Below are 21,744 nucleotides of genomic sequence, written 5' to 3'. Positions count from 1 at the left end.
ACTGTATACGTTTTTAAAACCTACAGCCGCTTATACTTCATGGTAGGCGCAGTAAAGTGTCGAAAACGCGAAAATTTACACAATATTTTATTTTTACGAGTGAGAATGACGGTATCTGGATGTTATATCCTTAATGGAGCTGCTGACTTACTCCTAGGGTGTGTTGTTAGCGGCGACGGCTGTGCCTTACGTTTTCTCTCGCGGATACTTTATTAATTCCAAGAGGCAAGCGGAATAAAATGGCAAGAGAAATTCAAGGTTAACAAAATACTAAATTAAAACGGCCTGCCTGGTCGATGGTTCACAACTCCCTATCTCTATTCAATTATTTTTACAATACAAATCAGTTGGCAAGGCGTACTACGCCACGGAGAGCACCAGTGGTGGCATTTGGCATGTTGCTAGCCCTGCTGCGCCACATCACTCCTCGAGCTGGAAGAAATGTTCTCCCCGCTCGAGAACACGGTACGGGTCTTCGTATGTAGGCTGCAGCGGCTTCCGGACAGCATCCGTCCTGACCAGGACGTGCGTTCACGTGTCCAGCTCTTTCGAAGCACAGGCAGGTGCGGATGTGTGATGGGTGGGAGGTGTGTGTTTAAGGCGGTGGAGGTCGTCTCAGCAGACGCAGCAATCCAGAGTCTGTGAAACTCGATCCTTGGGGGGCCTTAGGTTCTCCCCGTATACCAGCTCCGCGGGGCTGGCAGCAAATTCCTCTCCGCAAGTTGTTTGTAGGACGAGAGATAAGACTTGAGCCCAGGACGTATCGTCGTGGACGATAATGGCGGCTTTCCGCGTCCGGTGCCAACATTCTAGCATCCCATGAATTGCAGGTGGTATCCCGTAGTCCGCTAGCGTTTGAACCCCAGGACTTTGCCTAACTCCGAGAAAAGGGTGGATTCAAATTGCATTCCCTGGTCAGTGATGATCACTGCAGGGACGCCAAAGCGAGGGATCTACTCTCGACAGAGGGCTTCGGCACAAGACTGCACCGTAATGCATTTCAGAGGTATTGCCTCAGGCCACCGCGTAAACCTGTCGATGATTGTAAGGCAATACTTGAAACCGTGCGACACTCGCAAAGGGCCTACGATGTCGAGGTGTAAGGTGTGGAACCGCTTGGTAATCGCGGGGAAATGAGCCCACTTCTTTTCTTACATGTCTGGTGACTTTATACTTCTGGCATGCGATGCACTCTGGCCCAGGAGTTGACATCCTTTTTCATGGAGGGCAAGAAGTTTTTTTCGGTGACTAGCCGCTTTGTCGCCCTGATGCCTGGATACACTAAGTCGTGAACTGCATGGAACACTTCCTTGCGAAAAGTGGCCGGAATGTATGGCTGAGGCCCCTTTCCCAAGTCTTCGCAGCAGAGAGAGCTTCGAGCCGAAGATGGGCAACTCCCGAAATTTGGATTTGAGGCTCTAAAGCACTGCGTCGTCCTCTTGCGCCTTGACAATAGCCGAGAAGTCGAGTGAGGCGGGGATGGTAGGTGCTGTAGTTCCGTTGAGCGGGGTTCAACTGTTTAGAGAAGAAGCCAGACTTGATTCACCTTTTGGTGTAGAGCAGCACCTACTGCGATGTCAGAGGCATCAACAAAAACGGCTAGGGATGCATCTTGTTGAGGAAATGCCAAGAGTGTTGCATCAGCCAGTTGTTGTCGGGAGTTGTCAAACGCGTGTACAGCCTCTTTAGATCACACAATCTCTCGTGTGTCTTTTGTTTTGGGGCCAGACAAGTACGCGTTCAAAACGGACTGGTGTTTGGTGGCCTTGGGCAGGAAACGACGATAGAAATTTAGCAAGCCCAAGAACCTCCGCAACTCCGCTTGTAATCGCTTGCAGCTTGTCTAGGTCGGGCTGTATTCCGTCATTGGAAATGAAGTGGCTGAGTAATCTCACTTATGTCTGGAGAAACTTGTATTTATCGACGTTTAGGACCAAACCGGAATTAAGGAGACGTTGAAAAATGCACTCTAGATCGGCTAAATGCTCAGTGGAAGAAGCGATCATCCAAATACACAAAACAGAAGTCGAGCTTTCGTAGGACTGAGTGGACGAACCTTTGAAAGATTTGCTCCGCATTGCACAACCCGAAGTATGTTCTGTAATCCCCACAGGGGCGCCATTCGCCGTTTGGCTTAGGGACAATATGAAGTGGGGAAGACCAGCAGCTGTTTGAAGGTCTGCAGATAGAGTTCAAACTCTTTCCGTGCAATAGCCAACTTCTGGGGTGGTAGAAGACGCACCTTTGAGAACATCGAGGAAACAGTGGTGTTAATGTGGTGCTCCACATTGTGTTTTACTGGTTTCGAGAGACTACATTCGGTAGTCATCTAGCTGAACTTTTGGAGGAGTGCCCGAACACGAGAGTCAATAATGTCCTCCAAAAGTACAGAAAGATTGTTGTTGGGGTGTGATGAGATTCAGCCTGACGAGTTAAGATTGGTTGTGGAATCTATAAGGGACGTGTTCTGCAAGTCTTTTATGTAAATCGTTCTCGGCGCACATGAATACCCTGTAATGCCTGTTATCTGCCATTCAATTGATTTACTTAGCAACAACCACACTCGCGTCGTCCTATTGTTTCCGTTCGAAATAAATTTCGACTGTTGCCAATCCTGCTGCGCCACGAGTTCATTAGAAACCCATAGTGACACAAGAAGTCTGCGCCTAAATGTGGGAAGCTGACATCCACCAGAATGAATCGTCACGGGAACGTCCTACGCAAGCTAAGACTCACGCCCACCTGCCTATAATCGTAGGTGTTAATGCGTGAGGAATTTGCCGCCGCAAGTTCGTGGGAATAGTCGGTGATGCCAGGGTACGCGAAGAACTGAAACCTCCGCACCAATATCATCAAGATAACTGTGCCTGCTGAGAGGGTCGTAAATTGTTAGGCGACGTGGCGCTGCGTTTTGAGTGCTCGTCACCAGGACCCCCCGCGGACCTAGTTTTTTGTGGTAGGCGCGAATTTACATGGGAGCGTACATCTGGTAGCTTTTTCGTCCAGCCCTCAAATCCAAGGATACTTTATTAATTCCAAAAGGTAAGCGGAATAATGGCAAGAGAAATTCAAGATTAACAAAATACTAAATTATCTCTATTCAATTATTTTTACAATACAAATCAGTTGGTAAGACCTATTACGGCACGGAGAGCACCGGTGGTGGCCACATCTTCTGGTCGTCCTGGTTGCTCCTCATTAAAAACGGATGTTTAAATACGTTCAACCAATATCGAACTGTGGTCATAGATGGCGAAGTGTCCCCATAAACAGCATTCAACTTTGCTTTTATTTCCTCGCATTTTTCCCATCTAAAAACCAAAAGCGAATTATTGAACGATTCTTGTTCTGTTCTTTTTCCAGTTTAGCGAAAATCACGAAACACGTCTTACTCGAATGCCTGCCAAATTCAAACTAAAGTAATGCGGTAATGTGATTTGGAAGCCTTACGACATTGATGACATTTGCCTTGTCCAGGGACATTCTGACGGGGGAATGCATTTAATAATATGCAATATTCCTTCGTTTTCTCCCGTCCTAACATTCATTAGCCTTCCTCAATTTGCCCGTAGTTTTATTTGTTTCATAAAAAAACTACTGTTTTTCCCCTAACCCTAAGAATTTATTTACATTTGCACAATTCCAAATTTTATTTTAATTTCCCCATTTGTACTATGCAAGCGAACAATGGGATACTGTACATTCACTTGACGTTTGTCATTTGCTACCAAAAATTTCGAATTTGAGCTCGTTGCTCCATTCCCATTCTCTAATGGACCAGTTATTATTTTCTCTTGCGCATTTGAGTCGTTTGCGAATGTTTACCCGTCGTAATAATGGTTTTTTTTGGCAACGACCCGTCCATACAAACCGACGTCTGAGCGTTGTATTGGATATCGGCTTCGGTATCGTTTGATTGATCTCGGCTCTAATATCTGGCACTGCTTTCAGTCTACACCGCTTACTTAACACTTATATAACTAAAATTAATAACACTTGAAGTTATTAATTTAATATATTTTATTGATCTTCATCCTCTCACAGTTCCAACTAGACTCCTCCTTTTATTATCTTACTGCTACCTTAATACCTACGATGCTCGCTCATTTGTGCATCCGTTATGCAGGTGCACTTAATAATGTTTATGATTCTATTGGTTTGTGCATCCGTTATGCAGGTGCACTCAATAATGTTTATGATTCTATTAGTTTGTGCATCCGTTATGCAGGTGCACTCAATAATGTTTACAATGTTTCGGAATTAACTGTAAATGGGAGATAAGCGACCCAAGCGGATATTTAACCTATATATATCTTGTAATGAGCGGCTACAATTATGATTATCACACAACCATTCTGAGTGGCCGAACACGACCTAGAGGGGAGAGCTATCCGAAAACTTAAAATAAATTGGCTAAGTTGACCATGAAGGTCTGCCCGCAAATATTGAAGCTCTGTCGACACGTGCTAGCTAGGCTCGGGAATGTGGGGATCCTTTGAAAGCTTCAATCCTTCACGTGTCATTCTACAAAATGCACGTGTTTTTTCGCGGTCGAAATCCCCCTGTCCATCTTGTCGGCACAATAAAGCGTACAACTCTCAAAATCATGCTCCTCGCAAGGCCCAAATCGGACCTCACTCTTCAACAGCCAAAAATGATATGATCGCTCTGCTCATCAGCTGTCTCTCGATCAGCCGGTCCCGCTAAACACAAATTACGAAAGGAAGTTATCAACTTTTCGCATGAAAAAATTTTTCACATAATTGAATGAATGCAATTTGAAATGTAAATTGAAGAATTTGCTACAACTTGAACTAGGAAAGAAACGAATGATTGATGAATTCATATTACATTGGCAAGTATTGATATTACAGGCTGAGGCTATTATATGATGAGCACTTAAAATTTCAAAATTGTTGACAAATTCCCATTATCACCGATGTTAATCGGTACATTGACATCATTATTGATATCAGATGCTAAGTTCATGATAGAACTGAATCTTTGCCTCCCTTGAGTCTTGGAGAGTTTCTGCGACCACTCGCGTAATTAGTTGCATTTCCACTCGCACCCGGAGGGTCTAAGTTGGATAACGCCTTGGCTAAACTATCCATATTTAACTGCGCCGTAAGAATTAAGTTGTTGGGGTTCGACATAATTCGCGGTTAAACATTAACTTATATAAATACAATTCATTGATTCCTCATATGGAGTCCTTTGGTGGAGATAATTCCTGTTGAGTCCTCGGGCAGGTCGCTGTTATTATGGGTATTGTCGGAACCACTTTATAATCCTTTGGCTTTGTCCTTTTTATCTCGTTCTGTTACATGGAAGTTACTTAGCAGCCAAACTATAAAGACATGCGTGCTTCAGAATTCGGTTAATTCTGGATTTCTGTTTTTTCCGATCGTGTTTATCTAAGTACGAACGCGCAACTTTATCTGTAAACTAACCAACTTCTCGGAAATTACGGACGAAATTACCAAGACCATCGGCCAGTCTCAGTACGATGTTAACACCTTTTAGACTTGATAATTTTTATTATTTTGTCAATTCTTGTAATTTGCAATTTGTAATTTTTCGCGGGCTTATCAAGTGGTCCCTGCTCGGGCGCCAGTTAATAAGTAAAAACAGGGATTGTGGTTAAAAAATATTTTCAGGGCTGAGCCTGATCTGTATTTAATCAAGGTTTACAAAAAACTGACTTAATTCTAAATATAACAACGTCCGATATTGTGCCAGTTCGTGTGTATGTTTGCATCCGATGGCAATTCTACATTAAGAACTCGCGATGTCTTATCTCTACAATGCACATTCCGGTGTATATTACTTTTCATCTATAATTTAGGATTTCCTTTGAGCGCTTTGATCCCTCACGCTTCATTACTCAAAACAACGTGTCTATTCCGATGCGTGGGTCCGCACCGGATTCTAAAATAGACGTTAATTAGGATTTCGCGACGGCCTATCGAATGATAACCAGAACGCGAACTAAATCGGAAAATAGGAAAGAAAAAAAACCGGCTCGACCGCGCGCGTGGAGCTGCAAGTCTCCGGACCCGAGTGCCGCTATCAAGGAGGGGAAGATCCACAACGGATCACCGTCTCCAATTATCGTCTCTTCCGCCTCAGATCTTGTATGAGGCGCGGCCTCTGAGGTTCCCACCCTTCCTCGACATCCTCAGGCCAGTTATTCACTTTGAGGATGTCTCTTTATAGAACACTTAAGCAAACATTGAAAATTCAAAAATTGGCCCTTTGACTGGGTCACCAATGAAATTCTCCCTAACCAGGCCGCAGAATACCGAGAATTTCATCGCGAAACCCACAAAGTCAAGGTCTCCAGGGACACTTTCTAAGAATATTGCCACCCAAGGTTCCTTCCAAATTGTTATTCTAGGAAATATTTCGTATGGCAATGTATGAAAATGGCAAAAATATGATAAGTGGAAGATTTATTATAGTTCTGGGCCCTCATATTCCCATGGGCGCCATCGATCTGCGAGAAACACTACACTATTAACGATCTTATGGATAATTTTATGATGGCTCTACCACCAACGATAGAGCTTCTCAAAAACTTCCATTCATTACTTTTGACAGGTCTTGAAACAAAATTTACAGGAAAATCCCCGAGCAGCATATACCGTTGCTGCTTAGCGGTACAACGCGCCACGACTGACTAACACATGTCAGTGTGGAAAAAACCTAAATCGTCGCGTCCGTTACAGCTAGCCGACGTGGTGTATGGCCACCCTTGAACATGGGAAACGATCGATCGGTTGAAGGACTATAGAGCAGGTACGTGGAAAGACACTTCGAGTGTTTTTTGGCCAAGATATGGAGGCACTATATCCGTTCAAATCCCAGCGACCCGGTGAAGAATAATTTTTTTTTGTTGTGGGCGAAAACTTGCATTCTACATTGCAAGCTGGCTTGACCCGCCACTATTCACCTATTATTTGGTATTCTCGTGAAGAGACATCCAAGCGAAAACAACAGCTGTTACTCTCTTGCGTGGTCCCACTCCTATCGGTACCGGGGCCTCGCCGTCGACAAGCACTTTTCTGCTGCCGCCTGGTTACTAGCTCATCCTATTGTAGCTAGTATGTTATGCCGTACAGGCTGCTATTGATTACGAATCGTGGTATTCTTCATATTCACATTACATCAACATATCTGGGGCTAACTCTTATCACTTCCAGATATTCTAGTGTAAGAATTCTTGAAAGTAGGCACCGATTCATTCCTCTTGCGGAAAATTATATAATACCAGGCACTCACTATTACCGTGTAAGTATAGAAACATAGAAGTTTTGGTTCCTTAGCAGAATATCATCCTCCAACCTTGATAAGGTCCCCTCCCTCTCCTAACTCTTGCAAAATGTAGAGACCTCTGCCTTGAATTGGTGTAATTCTTATTGATTTTCCCATTACTTGAAACTAGTAAGCTAAATCTATTTAAATGCTCGTGAAAAGCTTTCCCTAGCGTGTGTCTGGTTTGACACGCTTCAAGACGGGAGCGGAATTTCATTCGCCTCTTTCTAAACTAATTTGCTCAAATAATGCATTTAATAATGTGCAATTACCTTAATGTTCGCCACAGATTGCAGATTATTGCATATTGCTGTAACATGAACTCTTGGGTTTTAACAGAGTTCAAGACGAGCATCGGGGCATGGGGACCGGTTCCTGGGTGGAACGACCGGTGAGATGAGAGAAAGGTTTGGATTGGTACTGGAGAGAGCCAGGAGTATAAAGGGATACGGGTGGTGGTGGTAGTGGTGGTAATTCGGGTGATTGCTTCATTTAAATTTTTGTAGCGTTTGGCTTGGTTTTACATTTGGAACAGAGTCTACTAATGATAGCGAATGTAATGCAACCCCCGATTATGATAAGTATTTCGTACGTCGCCACTTGATGTATGCTGGTTTCGGCTCGCATCAATTGAATCTCACTGGTGTTGTTTATATGGAGATCTTCCATCATCTCGAGTGAGAGTATTTCCTGATACGCCTTGATTTCCAAATATGGCGGGCAGTACCTTTATCGCTGTAGCTTCACGGTTAATAAAAGTTCTTCCATTAATTGCCAGGCTTTTGTCAGGTTTTTAATTAAAACATTTTATTTATTTTACAACTTATATTTAGTTTTAGATAAAATACAAATGAAGTCGACCAGTCCGGTCGATGCTTAACAACTATTTCACAATCTAAATTAATTATCAAGGTCTACTACGCCACGGAGAACACCGGTGGTGGCATCTGTCAATTGAATTTATTTCGAATGTTGCCAACCCTGCTGCGCCACAAGTTTGGTCTTGGTCAACATTTTTTTCATAAAAAAAAAAACCAAAACATCACAAGCGCTTCAGGGTGTTTTGATCGAACAACTCGCTATTCCCGTGTTTGCTTCGACATAAACTGTCGTCTGCGCAAAACGTAGGATTTACACCAGAGATCTTCTTGGACAAGTTGACGGATAAGACGGTGAGAAACATTAAACTCCCTCGCAAGGGCCCTCATTGATATTGAAGGGTCGCGCCCTGTATGTATTCCAACATATTCCCAACTGGCGGCATGAAAAAGTTCCAGGGACCAAGCAAAGATTTATGGCCTTGTAGAACACTTGGGCAAACATTCGAAATTCAAAATTTGGCCCTTTGACTGGGTGGGGGATGAAATTCTCCCTAACCAGACCGCAGAGTACTGGGAATTTCACCACGAAAACCGCATAGTCAAAATCTGGAGGGCAATCTCTGAGAATATCGCCACCCAGTGTTCCTTCCAAATTGTTATTCTAGGAAATATTTCGTATGGCAATGTATGAAAATGGGAAAAATATGCTAAGTAGAAGATTTATTTACAGTTCTGGGCCCTCATATTCCGATGGGCGCCATCGATTCCCGAGAACACTACACTTTATCCATGTTATGGAAAATTTTATGTTGGCTCTACTACCGGTGATAGAGCTTGTCAAAAAAACTTCCACTAACTTCTTTATGACGGATTTGGAACACAAATTTGAAGGAAAATTCCGGAGCAACTTATACCGTTGCTGCTTCTCGGTATAACACGCCGCCACTGGCTAACACGTGTGGAAAAAAGCCAAAGACGTCACGTCCGTTACAGCTAACCGACGTCCTGGAAGGTCAAATCGTACAAAAAAAGCCATGTTTTTGTGATTTTTTTTCTAACGACACAGTTAAAATTTATTTACTCAACCAATGGTACATTAAAGTATGACATTCGAAGTATGTTTCATCAAATTTTTACAAAGAAATATTAAAAAATACGGCAATGGCAGCAATTGTTCGGACGTGTCTCGAAAAAAAGTTGAATTGCGGTGCCCCCTCATAACTTGGTGCTGGATCATCTGAAATCAAAAAATCAAAGTTCATTCGTTAGATAATAGTTTTCCCCAGGTAACGCTGTCGAGTTTTTTTTTTTCCCAAATTTTTTTCATTTTTTCGAACACTTTAAAGTGAAAAACACAATTTTGTGGAAAAAAATCGGCTAATTTGTTATTGCAAAATCAAAATTATGAATAAAAAAAAAACTCGACAGCGTTACCTCGTAAATGATGTACAGAAATAGTGTTTAAAATTTCAAAAGGATCGGTGCAGTAGTTTTGGAGTTATCAGGGGCACCGACTTTGAAAACTTGAGTTGTGGGAAAAACGCTTTAAAGTTTTAAGCACAAAATAATCTAGTTAAAACGTTTATAAGCGAATTTTATCGACATACCTCACACTGAGTCATCAATGCCAGGTCCATAGAGGATGTTGCTATCATCGATGATGTCTAATGCATCTTTTTGCTCCTGCCTACGAAGAATCCTGCCTTTTTTGGTTTGTCGTTCAGCTTCCTGCTCTGCTCGGCTTATGCGTATGGAGTCAGTGGATCGCGCCCAGTCATGAGCGCTTGATCCACAACTGATTTCCATGTCTTGCATGAAGGTGAGTAAAGCAAACGAACCTTCATTGAAGACACTGGCTGCCACATAAGCTGCAATTTCAACGACGACAGAGGTTCCACTCAAGTGCTTCGGTGAGATTTTCCAAATAAGTTGGTTCAAACTCTCATTGTTGTTCTGCGTGAAGCCTCCGACACATCGTTCCAGGAGGGCATCTTTGCTCAGATCTTCGTAGATAGGCTTGATTGCATCCAAAACATCCTTGGGAAGAGCACAATACGTGTGTTTGAACGAATCCAATGCATTAGCAGCTGCAGCTTTTTGCCATTCGCACCAGGAGTCCGCGCCGCTCGGGCATTTTTCGTGCTGTGGATTCTCGTCCGTCGAACTGTAGTGAAAGAACGTTGCCCAGATAGCGTTCTTCATATTTTCTACGGAATCAGAGTGACGTCTGATAGCCAATCCGTAGTATACCGTCAATTTATCGATAATTTTGGCCGTAAGCTTCCCTTTACCAGACAGACTCTTTCTTTTGATTTTCTTTCCAGCCTTAGTTTCGGTATCTACAACGGTCTTTTTGACTATTTCACGTAGACGAGTGCCCATTCCTTTTTGAACATGCCCTACACATTCTTTTTTTACTATTGAAAAATCATCACCATAAGGTTTAGAATTCACTAACCCGGAGTAAGCTTTGGAGTCACCGTCGCCGATATAGTTGCGATATCGTACACCATTATTTACCGAGCGTTGAAACATTGTTTTTATCGCTTCGACCTACATATTTCCAGATGCACCAATATGATTTGCCTGACAGTTTCCAGTATCTACATGAGCTTCATGCCATTCTTCGTATTCGGCAGAGTTCAATTTGTGTTCCCAAATTTTACATTCGTGGCAGTATGAACTTTTGACGAGAATGTCAAGCACTTTACCAGTAAAGTAACCGATTAGCGAGGTGACGCCGAATAAAGATGAGTAGCCTTTTTTTCCATGTTCCGTCGCCTGATACACTGAGTTCGCCGGCATCTTCAGTTTTTTTTCTTCGGCTGTTCCTGCTCTTTCTTCTTTTGTAGCAGATGAAAAAAACCGATTCGCTACTTCTCTTATAGTCAAGCACATTTTCGTCACGTAATTATTGTAAGTCGGTCTTGATAAAAATGAACTAGACAAATCCATCAAGCCGCAGAACTTATCACAGCCAACTAATCCAAGGCCTAATATCCTCATCACGAAGACAAACCGATAATTCACTTCGTAAATACCAGAGTTTATTCGAGCACTAGACGGAACGTTTGTAATTTGTTTACAACTTTCGCACGACACTTTGATGTGAAATCCAAGACCTTCTTTCTTAGTCGAATGAAAATTTACTTTTCCATCACACTTCACACACTTCACTAGCGTAGCAATTGTTGCAAAGACCAATAAAAAATCAATTACCCTATAATGTCGTTCAAGATCCTCCCTAATTTGATCTTCAACGGTCATTTTAATTTTTTCAGCTGACGCGCTTCTTGTCGTAATGTCTTCGCTTTTCCGTTTGTGGGGAGGTAAAATTTTTTTGCGTCGATATAATCTCGAACCAGTTGATTGTCTATCAGATCTTCCAATTTTTTTGGGCATTTTTGTAATAATTTAGCAACAAAAATGAATGAAAACGGAGGTGAAATTATGCGAAAATAAGAACACGTGGATACGTCTACTCGATAGGATATTGTCGTAAACACGCTAAACACAAAACAAACACTAACTGACAAATCGAATTGACACTGATCCGCCCAGGCAGGACGCTGGCTCTTTTCCTTCGCTGTAATGATTAAACCGATGTCCTCGTCGTCCAATTGAGCCTTGCGTATTTCTTCCGCAGACCATCCGATTTCTGGGTCCACCGCTAACGCGTTGAGTTCGATTTCGGTCGCCTTGTGTTCCGTCTTCCAACAATGTTTGCAATCCTGTGGACAAGGCCGTCGAGATAATGCGTCAGCATTGCTGTGGGTGCGACCTTTCCGATGTACGATTTCAAAGTCATAGGCTTGCAATCGTTCGATCCATCGGGCAATTTGTCCTTCCAGATTTTTAAAATTTAACAGCCATCGTAGTGCTTCATGGTCGGTCCGGACTATGAACTTCTGGCCATACAGGTATTTGTGGTAATGTTTCGTCGCCTCTACAACCGCCAATAATAGGTTTGCAGATCGTAGCCTTAGGAATACTTCTCGAAGATTTTTCAGATGTTCCTCGAAACTCCGACCAATCACGATTATGTCGTCGAGATACACTAGACAAATTTGCTAGCTGTCCTCGAAGTACGCATTCCATCAGCCTTTCGAACGTTGCTGGAGCATTGCATAGACCGAATGGCATCACCACAAACTGCCATAGCCCCGATCCAACAGAAAAAGCAGTCTTTTCTCGATCGCTTTCCTCGATTTCCACTTATTAGGTCCAGAGTCGAAAACCATACTGATCCTGCAAGTGTATTCATAATGTCATCGATGCGCGGCAGCGGGTAGTTATCCTTAGTGACATCATTTAGTTGCCGATAGTCTACGCAGAATCGAGTGCTTCCGTCCTTCTTTTTGACCAAGACCACCGGTGACCTCCATGGACTATTTGATGGCTCAATGATTCCCTGTTTTTCCATGTCGGCCATCATTTTGTCGACTTTAGGTTGCTTAGCGAGTGGTAGTCGACGAGGTGCCTGCCGGATAGGCTTTGAATCTCCAGTGTTGATTCGATGAGTTACCAGTTTCGTCCTTCCGCGATCATCGCTGCTTTCGGTAAAGACGTCAGAAAACTCGTCCACCAGATTCGCCGCCTTCTGATATTCTTCAGCTGACAACCGGTTTGGTTTCAGAACCTCAGTAGATACTCGTCGCAATGGCACCTCAGCTTTCATTTCACTCGATTCCAGCCTCGTTATCGTTGCCACTGGTTCGCAGAGACCGATTACGTCACCCTGTTTTATGGCTACTGGCCTTTCCGATGTGTTTAGGACTCTTATCGGTATTACATTGTCGTCGCGTGGTTTGATCAGTATTCTTGCGAGCATTAGATTTTTGACGGCTGGCGTTTCCATTGGCTCCACAAGATAGAACCTGTGGCCTTGCGGATTGCCGTCTATTTTTGCAGATATTAAACTTTCCGATAACGGTGAAATGGTCGTATTGCTGTCTATGATCACTCGCAGCCTTTTAGCTTCCATATGTGTGATTTCTATCGGAACTTCGACGTTCTGCCACTTAAGGAGTCGCTCTTTGAAGTCGAGTGAGAAGCCGTGCGCTTTGAGGAAATCCATTCCGATGATGCATTCGTCAGTAATATTCGCCACTAGGAAATCGTGCCTGAATTCCAGGTCGCCAAGCTGAACCTTTCGGTTGACCTCTCCTAGTACTGGTACTGCTTCCCCTGTCGCTGTTCTAAGCACGTAGTTACTGGATCCAAATAACCTCACATTCGCTATGTCTGGCCTCAGAATCGACTTCATTGCGCCAGTGTCGATAGTTATAACTCGCCATTCGCCGTTGATCCGTCCGCTTAAGCTCAAGTCATGATCGTTTTTGTGAAGACGGGCGATTATGATGATGTTGTCGTCGGGGCCACAGATTCTATTAGCCAACTTCTGCCCCACGAAATTGGCTTTTACTCGTTTCCCGCTTCCTCGACGGGAGAGGTGGGAGAGGCAGAATTGCGCGCCGTTCGTCTGCGCATAGCTGCACAATGTTGGCAGAAGTATGCCCGTTGTGGCTTTTTACAGTCACGTTTTAGGTGACCCTTTTCTCCACAATTCCAGCATCTTGGTGCTCCTGCTGCCGATGACTCCTTTAAAATTTCGGCTCGTCGTAGTGTCGTAAACACGCTAAACACAAAACAAACACTAACTGACAAATCGAATTGACACTGACAAGTTTGACAAGTTCCACACTAACAGGTTCCACAGACTGCGAGAAAATCCGGCGAATATTCGAGACCACAGTATACACAGTGACGTAAGTGTTCTCGCAAAGCGGAGAACATTCTCGCACACATTCGGCGAAAAGTGTGTGTGTAAATAAAACGGAAAATAGTGTTTTTAATCCAAACGAACCCAGAACGCATATAACAATATTTTCTGCTAACTGAATTTTGTACACTACACTGACAAAGTATACAGATCAGGTATAAACCCGTTTGTCCTTGCCTTGAAATTTCGATAGATGGAACTGGGAGGTAAGGTACTACATTAATAGAGAGTGAAACATCTGCCGGGTAACAATAGCGCGCTCGGGTCGGGGCGTTGGGGTTGGTTCGGGTATAGGTACAAAAATCCGGCAGGTATAAAAATACTCATAACTTCGTCAATTTTGCTCCAATTGACTTGAAAATTTAACACAATATTCTTCAGATATTACGGATTGAATTTCGAAAATAAAAAAAAATTAAATACCTAAATGTGGGGGGGTCCTTTGAGCGCTTTGATCCCTCACGCTTCATTACTCAAAACAACGTGTCTATTCCGATGCGTGGGTCCGCACCGAATTCTAAAATAGACGTTAATTAGGATTTCGCGACGGCCTATCGAATGATAACCAGAACGCAAACTAAAATCGGAAAATAGAAAAGAAAAAAAACCGGCTCGACCGCGCGCGTGGAGTCCTAAGTCTCCGGACCCGAGTGCCGCGATCAAGGAGAGGAAGACCCACGGCGGATCACCGTCTTAATTATCGTCTCTTCCGCCTCAGATCTTGTATGAGGCGCGGCCTCTGAGGTTCCCACCCTTCCTCGACATCCTCAGGCTAGTTATTCACTTTGAGGATGTCCCTTTATAGAACACTTAAGCAAACATTGAAAATTCAAAAATTGGCCCTTTGACTGGGTCACCAATGAAATTCTCCCTAACCAGGCCGCAGAGTACCGAGAATTTCATCGCGAAAACCACAAAGTCAAGGTCTCCAGGGACACTTTCTAAGAATATTGCCACCCAGGGTTCCTTCCAAATTGTTATTCTAGGAAATATTTCGTATGGCAATGTATGAAAATGGCAAAAATATGATAAGTCCAAGATTTATTTATAGTTCTGGGCCCTCATATTCCCATGGGTGCCATCGATCCGCGAGAAACACTACACTATTAACGATCTTATGGACAATTTTATGATGGCTCTACCACCAATGATAGAGCTTCTCAAAAACTTCCATTCATTACTTTTGACAGATCTTGAAACAAAATTTACAGGAAAATCTCCGAGCAGCATATACCGTTGTTGCTTAGCGGTACAACGCGCCACGACTGACTAACACATGTCAGTGTGGAAAAAACCTAAATCGTCGCGTCCGTTACAGCTAGCCGACGTGCTGTATGGCCACCCTTGACCATGGGAAACGATCGATCGGTTGAAGGACTATAGAGCAGGTACGTGGAAAGACACTTCGAGTGTTTTTTGGCCAAGATATGGGGCGCGGCGCATTCATCATATTGTCGTGATCAATTGTTGGGAAGCAGAGATTTGGTTCCTATCCAAAAAGTATTATTAGGGCAATGTATGATGATGATCATTTCGATCATAAATCTGAGAAGGTCTGAATGGTTTCCTTGCCAGGTAGTCGATGTGTAGGAGAGTCAAAGCCGTAGAACTTTTCAGCTTTTACTTCTGAACTAAGGAGGAACTATATCCGTTCAAATCCAAGCGACCCGGTGAAGAATAATTTTTTTTTTGTTGTGGGCGAAAACTTGCATTCTACAATGCAAGCTGGCTTGACCCGCCACTATTCGCCTATTATTTGGTATTTTCGTGAAGAGACATCCAAGCGAAAACAACAGCTGTTACTCTCTTGCGTGGTTCCACTCCTATCGGTACCGGGGCCTCGCCGTCGACAAGCACTTTTCTGCTACCGTCTGGTTACTAGCTAATCCTATTATAGCTAGTATGTTATGTCGTACAGGCTGCTATTGATTACGAATCGTGGTAATCTTCATATTCACATTACATCAACATATCTGGCGCTAACTCTTTATCATTTCCAGATATTCTAGTGTAAGAATTCTTGAAAGTAGGCACCGATTCATCCCTCTTGCGGAAAATTATATAATACCAGGCACTCAATATTACCGTGTAAGTATAGAAACATAGAAGTTTTAGTTCCTTAGCAGAATATCATCCTCCAACCTTGATAAGTTCCCCTCCCTCTCCTAACTCTTGCAAAATGTAGAGACCTCTGCCTTGAATTGGTGTAATTCTTATTGATTTTCCCATTACTTGAAACTAGTAAGCTAAACCTATTTAAATGCTCGTGAAGAGCTTTCCCTAGCATGTGTCTGGTTTGACACGCTTCAAGACGGGAGAGGAATTTCATTCGCCTCTTTCTAAACTAATTTGCTCAAATAATGCATTTAATAATGTGCAATTACCCTAATGTTCGCCACAGATTGCAGATTATTGCATATTGCTGTAACATGAATTCTTGGATTTTAACAGAGTTCAAGAGGAGCATCGGATCATGGGGACCGGTTCCTGAGTGGAACGGCCGGTGAGATGGGAGAAAGGTTTGGATTGGTATTGGAGAGAGCCAGGAGTATAAAGGGATACGGGTGGTGGTGGTAGTAGTGGTAACTCCGGTGATTGCTTCATTTAAATTTTTGTAGCGTTTGGCTTGGTTTTACATTTGGAACAGAGTCTACTAATGATAGCGAATGTAATGCAACCCTCGATTATGATAAGTATTTCGTACGTCGCCATTTGATGTATGCTGGTTTCGGCTCGCATCAATTGAATCTCACTGGTGTTGTTTATATGGAGATCTTCCATCATCTCGAGTGAGAGTATTTGCTGATACGCGGGCAGTACCTTTATCGCTGTAGCTTCACGGTTAATAAAAGTTCTTCCATTAATTGCCAGGCTTTTGTCAGGTTTTTAATTAAAACATTTTATTTATTTTACAACTTACATTTAGTTATAGATAAAATACAAGTGAAGTCGACCAGTCCGGTCGATGCTTAACAACTATTTCACAATCTAAATTGATTATCAAGGTCTACTACGCCACGGAGAACACCGGTGGTGGCATCTGTCAGTTGAATTTATTTCGAATGTTGCCGACCCCGCTGCGCCACAAGTTTGGTCTTGGTCAACATTTTTTTCATAAAAAAAAACCATAACATCACAAGCGCTTCAGGGTGTTTTGATCGAACAACCTCCTGGATTGATTGCACCGTTGGTCCAACGCTGTCTTCCATTGACAAGTTGAGTATTCCCAAACACCTTGTTTCTCACTTATCACCACTACATTAAATATTCACCTTCTTATACACTTTTTACAGTAACAACTGTTCATCTTGAACTTCCAGTATGAATTGGACCATTCTTCGGCCATTCCTTGTTTTTATACTGCTTGTTCCAGTTTCATATGTTCCGGTTTTTTACCGTTGCTTTCTTTATGTGTACGGTGTTTTTTATTGTTGTGTAAGTGGTGGGCTCTTGCATTGGACAAATGCAGGCTTTACTTCTACCTTGTAAGTTTGGGCTTTGGTTGACTTAGCGGACTTTTACGATTCTTATTACCTCATTATCTATTATCCCAGCTATTTCATCATACTTCCTCTTACCTATGTGCTCTTATTGCTTTTTTCTAGCTGTTTATGACTTGCCGATCTACCTATCCTTGAGTTTTAATTATGTTTCGTACTAAGTTAGATAAGTCAAATGGTCACCTATCCTATTTCCTAGTGAAATAGGAGGCTGACGTGCAGGCACGAGTCAAGGCCGTAGAACGTGTGGATTGTGCTGTTCTCATCAGCTTTTTTCTGACCTAAGGAGGCACTATTTCAGGGGTCTCTCCTCGTAATCAGCTGAGCACTATCCGTTCAACCCCCAGCGACTCAGGTAGGATCAACTTTTTTTGGGTTGGTCAACAACTTGCATTCTACCTTGCAAGCTGTCTTGTCCCGACGACAATCAACCTATGACCATTTTTTGAAAAAATTAAATTCATTCTCGTGAAGAGATATCCACGAACTGCAACTGCTGTTACTCTCTTACAAGGTCCTCCCACTCACAGTACAGGTCCTTGTCGTCTACAAGCACGTTTCAGTTACGTTCTGGCTACAGGCTCATTCTATCATTTATTGCTATCCTTATCTGCCGTAAGGCTGGAGTAGCAATCTTTAATGCGTATCTGGTTTACCATCTTACTACCAGATATTCATATTGTAGAGTGTAATTGCACAGTGGGTGACTGAGACCACTACACATGGGAGCAAACATCCCTCTCATCTGGACATAGCAAGAGAGTCCAGTGTTGAGGAACAGCTACATCTTGCTAGAGGGAGCCCGATGTTAAGAGATTGAATGGAGTTACCAAAACCCAACAGACAACATAAAGAGGAAAAAACTCAAAAAATTCCCCTGAACACTTGAAAAGGTTCAAGGAGATTCCAAGAGGATCCACAGACGTCATCCGAATAAGATTTTGGAAAATCTTAAGAGTTCAGGTGCCCAACTGCTTTCAGAAGAGCTGCCTTACATAGTCTGTAAGGCCCACGACTCTAGGTAAAATGATAAAATGTTCCACTTTACCTACAAATTATAACGAAATGAAATTATTGTATGAAATCATCATCATAAATCTTGCTCTATAGAGCCACATATACGTAAGCGAAAGAATGCAGCGTCTTTGCTTAGCTTCATGTCTAAAATACGTTTATAGATAATAATTATAACAACAACTCGCAACTATTAATAACTTGTCAACAATAAAAACAACCTTCTTCCATAATCTTGCACAAATACAAGTGCATGCATTAATTATAGCGTAGAAATTGCAAAAAAATATATGCAAATTCAACAATTTACCATGTACATTATGCAAATTTGCATAATCAATTAAGCATCGATCGCGCCACTGTGCGTAGACACATGTACAGCGATCAGGAGAAAAGTCATGTAATATTATGACGTGGCTCAAATGGTTAGGGCACTGGGATAAGTTTTTGTAACAGGAAAGGTCACGGTTCACATCTTATTGCTGGCGGAGAGTAAGCAGAGTCCAATAGGAATGTTCTTTTTTATGTCAAAAACAAATATATCAAATGAAATGCATTCAGGATTAATGTCTTGCAATTTAGGAGGATGCAATATGAAAGCTTTAGAGCTATAGAGATGGCAAAATAAGAAAAGAATGGAAATCAATGTTCAACGGCATCAAAGATCACAATTCCTTTAGGTAGTTATCCGAAACACCACAAATGTAAGTTCAACGGTCACTTCATTCACTAACAGAGACCATTTAGGATACTTATGAAACACACATTGCTATTAGCAATTGAAAAAATTTCACAAGTTCTTCTACAATCCTATCCCGAGACCGCACAGTATTGGTACATGAAGAAGGAAGTTGAAAGGAACCAATAAAACACGTCTACGGTTAGAAACACTGAAAATCTTTATTAAACTATTTGAAAAGTGACCTAGTACATGTGACAATGGTTGATTAATTAAGAAATGTTATCATGCTTTCATCGTTGAAAACAGTTCCACTGAGGGACATCACCTAAAAAGAGTTAATAATTAATACATTAGTTTTGATATTGAAATGTAAACACAACACAAATTTGACATTTGGTAAACAAGGCCAAGCTGCATCAACCGGAGCAAATATTAGGTTGTTGCAAATGAAATGTCGGATATTTGAGAAATTTCAAAAAACTACAACTTTTATGAAAATTAATTTTATTAGTCAAAATAAGAACCAGCAGCTTCAATGCACTTCTCCCAACGAGATACAAGGGCATTTATTCCAGTTTCGTAAAAGTCTGGGTTTCTAGAGCTAAGAAATTCTTCAAAGGCACTTTTGACAGCTACTTCATTGCTGAATTGTTTCCCCGCCAAAAAGTGATCCAAATGCTTAAAAAAGTGGTAGTCGGTTGGCGAGAGGTCGGGTGAATATGGTGGATGAGGAAGAGTCTCATATCGTAATTCATTTAATTTTTGGACCGTCATTCTGGAAACATGAGGTCGGGCGTTATCATGGAGCAGTATCACTCCATCTCTGTTGACCAATCTAGGCCGCTGAACGCGTAATTTCTCATGCATTTCATCAAGTTGGGCACAATATTTCTCTGCATTAATTGTTTCACCACGCTCCAAAAACGAATAATGAATAATTCCAGATGCAGACCACCAAACAGTTACCATTACCTTCTTCGGGTGAAGGCTCGGTTTTGGCATGTGTTGTGGAGGCTGATCGGCATCTAGCCATTGCGCTGATCTGCGACGGTTGTCGTACAATATCCACTTTTCATCGCATGTCACTATTCTGCGCAAAAAGGGATTGTTCCTGTTGCGGTTGAGTAGAGAACTGGATATTTCCATTCGCAGCGCCATGTTTTGCTCGTTGAGTTCATGCGGAACCCACTTATCAAGCTTCTTCACCTTTCCAAGCTGTTGTAAGTGCCGAGATACTGTCGAATAGTGTACGCCTATTTTCTCTGCAATGTCACGAATCGATGATCGGGGATCAGATTCCACTATCAAACGCAACTCGTCGTTGTCGATCGATGGTCCTGGGTGTCCACGAGGTTCACTTTGGAGGGTCATGTCGCCTGATCGGAATTTTTCGAACCACCGCTGTGTCGTTCGTTCGTTTGCTGCGTCAGCTCCAAATGCTCTGCAAATGTTTCTGGTTGCCTCCGCTGCGTTGTGACCAAGTTTAAATTCATATATTATAATTTGCCTATAATACGCTTTAAAAGAGTGTATTATCCCTTGATCCAATGGTTAGATCAAGGAGGTAGTATTGGCCGGTAGATACTGAATATTAATGTTTTTCAGAATTTTTGTTGTTTTGTGAGATGCAGCATTATCCACGAACAGAATAATCTTACGGTTTTGTTTGGCCATCTCCTCGTCTAGAGAGATTAGAATACTTTCCCAGATTTCCCTCGTCATCCACGCTTTTTGGTGGGGATAGTATTTAAGAGGCACAATTTTATTTTTAAAACAGCGTGGATTTTTCGGTTTACCTATGATAATTACTTTTTTATAATCACCGGTGGCATTACATATGAAAAGCAAAGTTAAACGATCTTTTGACGATTTAAATCCATTATTATGACTTTCTTTTCTGCTTAGGGTTGATACCGGTAAAGCTTTAAAAAACAGACCACTCTCGTCGGCGTTGAATATATCTGATGATTTGTAACCTTCAATCAAATTCGGGAAAAGTGTGTTGATGAAATTATTTGCACTTTTCGAATCGGCAGATGCAGCTTCTCCATGAATTTTTTTCAAGGATATTCCCTCACGTTTCTGCCAGCGCCACAGCCAGCCGGTAGTGGGATTAAAATCCTTGTTCAATGTCACAGCAAACTGTTTTGATTTTTCCAAAATCATATTTGTTGAAATGATTGCACCCGATGCTCTCATTTGATCAAACCAAATTGAAACATCTCGGTCAACATGCACCATTTCTAATTTGCTTGCTTGACAGGTTATGCATTTTGGAGTTTTCTAAAATGTTTTTTTCATTTTGGATAATTCTATTGATCGTAGACATTGAGCATTTGTATTTGACACACACTTCTGTTTGGTTTTTTCCTTACACTTGATTTCCTTAATGATTTGCATCTTTTGTTTTAAAGATAAGGTTACGTGTCTATTAGGACTCATTCGTTTCTGAAAAATATGCAAAGTTTTGCACTTTAGATATTATCACCATGTGTACATTTCTTAAATGCGTACCTTTTAGATTTTTCCGTTATTTCACAAGAAATTTAAACACTTAACTTGCTTTATGAACTTGCAGAATCTTTATAAACACTGGAAGCTTAAGTGACACATTTGACAGAAAAAAAA

The 21,744-nt window shown here is 42.1% G+C and overlaps 1 protein-coding gene across 1 annotated transcript in view; it reads left to right on the top strand.

The window, feature by feature from the left end:
* Positions 1-21,744, top strand: part of LOC119647460 (cleavage and polyadenylation specificity factor subunit 5) — a 153,091-nt gene that overhangs the window by 12,895 nt on the left and 118,452 nt on the right. The window lies entirely within an intron of this gene.

Source organism: Hermetia illucens, chromosome 2 (assembly GCF_905115235.1).
Source record: "Hermetia illucens chromosome 2, iHerIll2.2.curated.20191125, whole genome shotgun sequence".
Taxonomy (NCBI): Eukaryota; Metazoa; Arthropoda; class Insecta; order Diptera; family Stratiomyidae; genus Hermetia; species Hermetia illucens.
The sequence above is the reverse complement of the archived record's forward strand: the minus strand, read 5'-3'. Positions and strand labels throughout refer to the sequence as shown.